Raw genomic sequence first — 7,703 nt, 5'->3', positions numbered from 1 at the left:
CCGAGGCCAAGTGGGAGCGCTTCTTTGATGAAATTTGTGAACCAAGGAAAACGGTAGAATGGCTAGAATCTGGAGTGAAGTTCCATTCAGCCGTCTTAACTCAAAAGGCGAAGTGCTGGCTGTATGTGATCAACAGTCGTCTTATCCCCTCCACAAATACTACAGAGGTGAATGGACCCCGGGCTGCGTTGATTTGGTGTTTCATCAAGGGCCTTCCCTTTGACATGGCCAAAGTGATCCATGACGAGATATTCATCAGATGCCCCCAACACCAGTATGGTTTCTATTTCCCTTCTTTGGTGACTGGGCTTTGGAGGATTGTGCAGGTGCCTGAAAACATTCGTGTGGATGGGCTGGTAAGAAAAAGCCACAAGATCCGGCCTGGCCCGAACACCACGGAGGCAGCCTCAGCAGCAGAGATAGGTAGAGAGAATGAAAGTGGTTCGGATGCTTCGGAGAAGGAAGAGCAAATGGAGGTGGAGGAAGAAGCACTGGCTCAAGCACCCAAAAGATCAGCTGCAGCACTATCACGCACAGCATCCTCTTCAAGAAGTGCCAGAGTATCCCGGTCCACCACATTGGGACAAGAGGTGGCTGATATATGAACTTCCATGCATGATTTGAACACTCGTATGTACGCAATAGTTGACCGACAAGTCAAGTCGGAAAAGAAGTTCATGGGTTGGCTGCGAGCTTTGGGGCGTGTGTGCAACGTGAATCCCGAAACCGTGTCCGATCAAGAGTGACTCCTCGGGGAAGTATCTCTGCTTCATCTCTTGTTTATAATGAAAGACATGGGGACATGTCTCGCGTTAAGTGTGGGGTGGAGGATGGTAGTAATTATTATGGATTTTTAGGTTGTTTCAATTGTTTTGGATTGTTGGAATGTTTTGGGATTGCATGATTATTTCACTTTTGTTTTTAAATGTTTTGGTGATTTAGTATTGTTGGAGTAATTGTTCTATATAGAGTACTTTGAGGAAGTGTGAATATTGCATGGCACTTGAGAGTCGACTTTGAGGCTAGGATTGTTCACTGCTAAGCGTAATACATGTACATTGTTCTAGGTGTAAGACGTTAAGGGAAAGGGTTGAGTAAAGAATTCTCTAGTTGATTGCTCGAGGACTAGCAATGAATTAAGTGTGGAGTAACCTGATAATAGGCGAAATCTAGGTGATTTAGCTATTGTTTATGCTTCTGCTTGATTATATTCCGATGTCATATTATGGTTAATTGATGGAAAAACAGGCTCTACTCAAAATATGTATACCTTGCAGGATGAGAAGCCTAAATGATGCTTTCAAGAGGATATTGGGATGATTTATGAGCAAGAACAACCCCTAGGAGTCGAGTGTGCTCAAGGACGAGACGGACAAAAATAGACAAAATCAAGCTTCAGAGGCACGCTAACTATCGCACGAACTACAAAGTTCGCGCAGTAGTTCGCGCGTATAAGCAACAGAGGCAGAATACTGCGCGAAGTAGTGCGCGAACTCTGTAGTTCGCGCAATAGTTTGCGCACTACCGACCCGGAGAGACTTTGTTTAGGGGTAAAATTGGAATTCCTTCTTAATCCCACTCAATTTACATAAAGCAAAAACTCCATTATTGAGTAGAGATCAGATTTTGAGGGGAGTAAGTGCAAAAATACTATTCATCCTTGAAAGAAAAGCCATTGAAGATCAAGCTTGGAGCTAAGAAAGAGAAGGAAAAACATCATTTTGGATCAAGAGTTTAAAGAGTTCTTTCAAACTTTCTTCTTGTTGCTTGTTAATATTATGTTTAAAACTTTTATTGTTGATTTTTGTATGATTATGAGTAGATAAAAACTCTAATATTCTTGGGTCATGGGTGTTAGATAATTATGTTATTTGAAGCTTAGATTGATGATCTTGAATTTATCATTATGGGTTGTTTATTTGATTCTGCTTCTAATTATTTTACTGCGTAGCTAATAGTGAAATATTATTTACGAATCTTGAATTAAACTTGACAAAGGAAATTCTTGATTGCATATAGAATCAAATAGAGCAAGATCCGGATCCTGGGCATCGAGTGAAAGATTCGCAATTAAGATTGAACTATACTTAATTGCCTTGCTTGGTTGAAAAATAGGAGTTGTAAATGCATTCTTGCTAATATTAATACCATAGACATATGAGTATTAGTTTAACTTGAATAGATGCATAAGAACTCGAAAGATTCTTATGAATATTATTAACCCTATAATCAATAACCCGGATAATTCAATAAATCCATTTTAAGCTAAAATAGTAGCATAATTTCTAGCAAGTCCATGACCCGGGAATATATTTATCCAAATTGTTATAAACATATTGTGAAATTGGTGTAGTAATTTTGTGTTGAATTATTGTGCAATTATTAAGTAAGTTGTAAATTGGTTCTTTATATATTTTGTGATAATTTAGCTTGAATTGATAATTGTTTGAGTCTACATCAGTCGATAAGTTGATCACAATTCCTCGTGGGAACGATACTCTACTTACTACTATATTACTTGTCGATCGCGTGCACTTGCGTGAGTGTTTTGGTCGCAACAAGTTTTTGGCGCCGTTGTCGGGGAATTTGAAATTAGCTATTTCTGTTTTAAAATTTTATTACACCTCTCATTTATACACAATATCATCCCACAAATATGCCATTCTTCTTTAAGCACTCTATTAATTCATTCCCACTAGCTAGAGCAAAACACAATGTAATTATCTCTCTTTTTTTCTTGTCACTCAATTTCTGCTAGTGGTGTATTCGTTTACAAAATTGCATGCATGTGACCTCTGTTGTGAGAGTGAGTGATTTCCTTGATATATGTGAATATATGAATTGAATGTGGTGGATTGAACTCAGATTTTGTTGATGTAATTGTGAGGGCATATGAATCGTAACGGAGAAGCATGTCTTGATTTCTGTGTAGAGTACTTTGAGGAAGTGTGAATATTGCATGGCACTTGAGAGTTGGCTTTGAGGCTAGGATTGTTCACTGCTAGGCGTAATACATATACATTGTTCTAGGTGTAAAGTGTTAAGGGAAATGGTTGAGCGAAGGATTCTCTAGAGAATATAGTTGATTGCTCGAGGACTAGCAATGAATTAAGTGTGGGGTGTTGATAATAGGCGAAATCTAGGTAATTTAGCTATTGTTTATGCTTCCGCTTGATTATATTCCTATGACATATTATGGTTAATTGATGAAAAATAGGCTCTAATTGTGATCTGTATATATTGTAGGATGAGGAGCCTAAATGATGCTTTTAAGAGGGGATTGGAATGATTTATGAGCAAGAACAACCCCTGGGAGTCGAGGGTGCGCAAGGACGAGGCGAAAAAATGGACAAAATCGAGCTACTGAAGCGCGTGAACTACTGCGCGAAGTTCCAAACTTCGCGCAATAGTTCGCGAGTGTTTCTGCCTGGAAGCCAAGAGAAGCGCGCGAACTATCACGCGAACTTTCAAACTTCGCGCGATAGTTCGCGCGTGTCCTATCCGGAGAGATTTTATTTAGGGGTAAAATTGGAATTCCTTCTTAATCCCACTCAACTTAAATAAATAAAGAGCTCCATTATTAGAGAGATCAGTTTTTAGAGGAAGAAATAATTTTAGAGAGAGAAAGTGAAGAGAAGACTCAATCTTGAAGTGAAGAAAAGAAGGGAATTATAATCTTGAAGCAAGGATTCAAAGAGTTCTTCTAAACTTTCTTCTATTTGTTTGTTAATATTATGTTTAAAACTTTTATTGTTTATTTTTGTATGATTATGAGTAGCTAAAAACTCTAGTATTCTTGGGTCATGGATGTTAGATAATTATGTTGTTTGAAGCTTAGATTGAAGATATTGAATTTATCGTTGTGGGTTGTTTATTTGATTCTGCTGTTAATTATTTTACTGCGTAGCTAACAGTAAAATACTATTTACGAATCTTGAGTAAAACTTGAAAAAGGAAGATCTTGATCCTGGGCATCGGGTGAAAGATTCGCAATTAAGATAGAACTATACTTAATTGCCTTGCTTGGTTGAAAAATAGGAGTTGTAAATGCATTCTTGCTAATATTAATACCATAGACATATAGGTATTAGTTTAACTTGAAGAGATGCATAAGAACTCGAAAGATTCTTATGAATATTATTAAACCTATAATCAATAACCCGGATAATTCAATAAATCCATTTTAAGCTAAAATAGTAGCATAATTTCTAGCAAGACCATGACCCTGGAATATATTTATCCAAATTATTATAAATATATTGTGAAATTGGTGTAGTAATTTTGTGTTGAATTATTGTGCAATTATTAAGTAAGTTGTAAATTGGTTCTTTATATATTTTGTGATAATTTAGCTTGAATTGATAATTGTTTGAGTCTACATCAGTCGATAAGTTGATCACAATTCCTCGTGGGAACGATACTCTACTCACTACTATATTACTTGTCGATCGCGTGCACTTGCGTGAGTGTTTTGGTCGCATCAAGTTTTTGGCGCCGTTGTTGGGGACCACTAGCAGAAATTGAGTGACAAGAAATAATTTTAGAGAGAGAAAGTGAAGAGAAGACTCAATCTTGAGGTGAAGAAAAGAAGGGGATTATAATCTTGAAGCAAGGATTCAAAGAGTTCTTCTAAACTTTCTTCTATTTGTTTGTTAATATTATGTTCAAAACATTTATTGTTTATTTTTGTATGATTATGAGTAGCTAAAAACTCTAGTATTCTTGGGTCATGGATGTTAGATAATTATGTTGTTTGAAGCTTAGATTGAAGATATTGAATCGTTATGGGTTGTTTATTTGATTCTACTGTTAATTATTTTACTGCATAGCTAACAGTAAAATTAGTTCGCGCGATAGTTAGCGCGCCTCTGAAGCTTGATTTTGTCTATTTTTGTCCGTCTCGTCCTTGCGCACACTCGACTCCTAGGGGTTGTTCTAGTTCATAAATCATCCCAATATCCTCTTGAAAGCATCATTTAGGCTTCTCATCCTGCAAGGTATACATATTTTGAGTAGAGCCTGTTTTTCCATGAATTAGCCATAATATGACATCGGAATATAATCAATCAGAAGCATAAACAATAGCTAAATCACCTAGATTTCGCCTATTATCAATATGTGAAAGATGTGTCTCAATGTGTTCAATGTGATATTCTTTGTAAATTGGGGATATGTGAAGAATGCGAACTATATGCTAAATTGCCTAGATTTCAAGTCAAGTTTAAATTGTGATTATTATGCCGAATTATGAGAATTCCTCTCTATGCTTACAACTTGAATTGCGCTTGTATGTGCTCATTATCTTATATTGCATGTTTGATGTTGAAAGTAAAAGTGATGTGGAATGTGAGTTATGAAATGTGGCCTAGTGCCAAGTATGATGTGATAATTGTCGCCCTAAGTGCCTATGAATTGATATATGTGAAATAAATATTGAAATGAGATGATTAATGAGAAAGGAACAACGCCTTGGTAAGGCAGCCTAGCCGATCGGGCCGTGATCGTGTGACGCCTTGGAAAATTTTGCCAAGTAATTTAAGATTTCGTGGTGCCAAGGTAAGCTAATTATTTTATTTTGTGTTGTAAATGAGGATTCATGATATAATGGATACCAATTGGATATGTTAATAAGTATATAAGTCATATTATAAGTCATACCAATTTGTGGGAAGATTGTTGAACATAAATAAGTAAATATTGGGTTGGGGAAATGAAAGAAATCTTGTTAAAGCAATTTGAAATCAAGATGCTCAACTAGTATTTGATAAAATTCTCAAATGAGCTAGAATTATGAATATCTTCCTAATTTGTGTTCAATTTTTTTATGTCTCAAAATAGATTGAAGTTGCTAGAATTTCTGGAATATCGTAGTAATTAAAGGAAAGCTCAGGAAAGGTATGTAGGCTAAACTTTCTCTCTCGGAAGTGAATTCCATATTGTTTCGTAAGTTTAAGTGTGGTTTGTTTACCAAAATGTTATGGCCTTGAGTCACATTTTAAATGGAAGTTAGTATACTTATTGGGTAAGAAGAACTCAATCTGCTTAATGCTCCTAGTTGCTCTTATGTGTACAAAATGTCTTGATTGAATATGTCTTGTTGTTGATAGCCTATAAAGATGCTTGAAAAATGAAATAAGTGAATTCGGAATGTGTTAAAGATTATGTAATAGGCCTCGACCCGACAGTTATGAACTAACTTCAAAGATAGAATTGCCTAAGAGCTCTTTTGCTCAATTCACGCCCATAAGTGGCTATTTATCACTATTTCTTTGATTTATATGTATATCCGGTGTGATTCGAGATCTTACATATCTATATGTTTAAACTGTGCAACGTCAATTCTGGGAAGGAGTATTGCAAGATAAAATGGTGTGGTGTTGTTAATGATTTCAATGTGAGTTTTTATTGCTTGTTGGTGCACCCCATTCCTTTAGGAAAAATCCTTTGTGTTTAAAATTCCGTTGCTAAAAAACTTGAGGTGTATGGTTTCGGAAATACTCTATATGCCCATGATTCATGTTTCCTCTCATGTGTACTTGACATCTTGACTTGCATGGCTTGTTGTTAAAATTGATATCGATGTGAAACATGTGAAATATGAAATACGGCCACCGTGCCAGGAATAAAGAATCTTGTGAATGGCCAAATGAGCCAAGGAAATACTGTTGTTGTTGGTGACTGGAAATACTAATTGGAATCTATAAAATGTGAAAGATATTGAGGTAATCATAATTGTATTCATGCTATATTTTAATCCTTGTATTTATACTACAATTGTGTACAATATCCAATCAAATCAAAAAAATGTTTTTGGGAGTATCATTAGCAAAACGGAGGAAGGGTGGGTCATAAGGCTCATACCTGAAACTACACGTGCCGGTGTAGGGGTGGATTGTGGTTATTCCCCTTAATTGGGATGAACTTGGTAATATTGTGAATTGGTAACGCCAACCCACACGACATATGGGGGAAGGAAGCCTAGCCGATCAGACCGTGATCCGATGCCATGCCGCACACATGGTGGTATTGTGCTGGGAATCAAAAACTGGAAATTTAAAACTGGAAATTTTGATTGTGGTACATGTCTCCAAAGGGACGACCTAGCCGATCGGGCCGTGATCAGACTCCGTGCTAACAAAGACGGTGGTATGACTCATATCGGTGCTAATGATCTCCCAACCAAAACAATTATATATATTATTTTATTTTATTTTTGTAAACTAGAAGACTTACATGTTGCAAATTGGAAGATTGTATGTTGTTAACTCGACTTTTTGTTTCATGTTTTCTTTGTTTGTATGGTTATTCTATTCTGGAAGAGGACTTTTAGCCTTACATACTAGTGCTATTCGACGGTGTTAACGTCCCTTTTTGCCGGAGGCGCTGTATCGTTTAATGATATAGGTGGTTCTGCAGTAGGCGGCATAGTCCAGTGATAGCGGTATTCTCTTCCCAGCATTCTTTGTGAGCCCCACTCCACTCCGGGGTCATTTCACGTATTTTTGTTCATTTTCCCATCACGTTTTGAGGTATATACGGAGCCTTGTTGCCGGTGTTTCCCTATTACTCGTCTATTGTATTTAGAGGCTTCGTAGACTGTTTGTGGGTGGTGGTTGATGTTGGGAGTACAGAGTTAGTACTTGATAAGCATGTTTCTCGTTAAACTTGTAAACTTGTAATATTTTTGAAAACTTTAAACGAAG

Source organism: Nicotiana tabacum, chromosome 7 (genome assembly GCF_000715075.1).
Source record: "Nicotiana tabacum cultivar K326 chromosome 7, ASM71507v2, whole genome shotgun sequence".
NCBI lineage: Eukaryota > Viridiplantae > Streptophyta > Magnoliopsida > Solanales > Solanaceae > Nicotiana > Nicotiana tabacum.
This window is presented reverse-complemented; position numbering follows the sequence as displayed.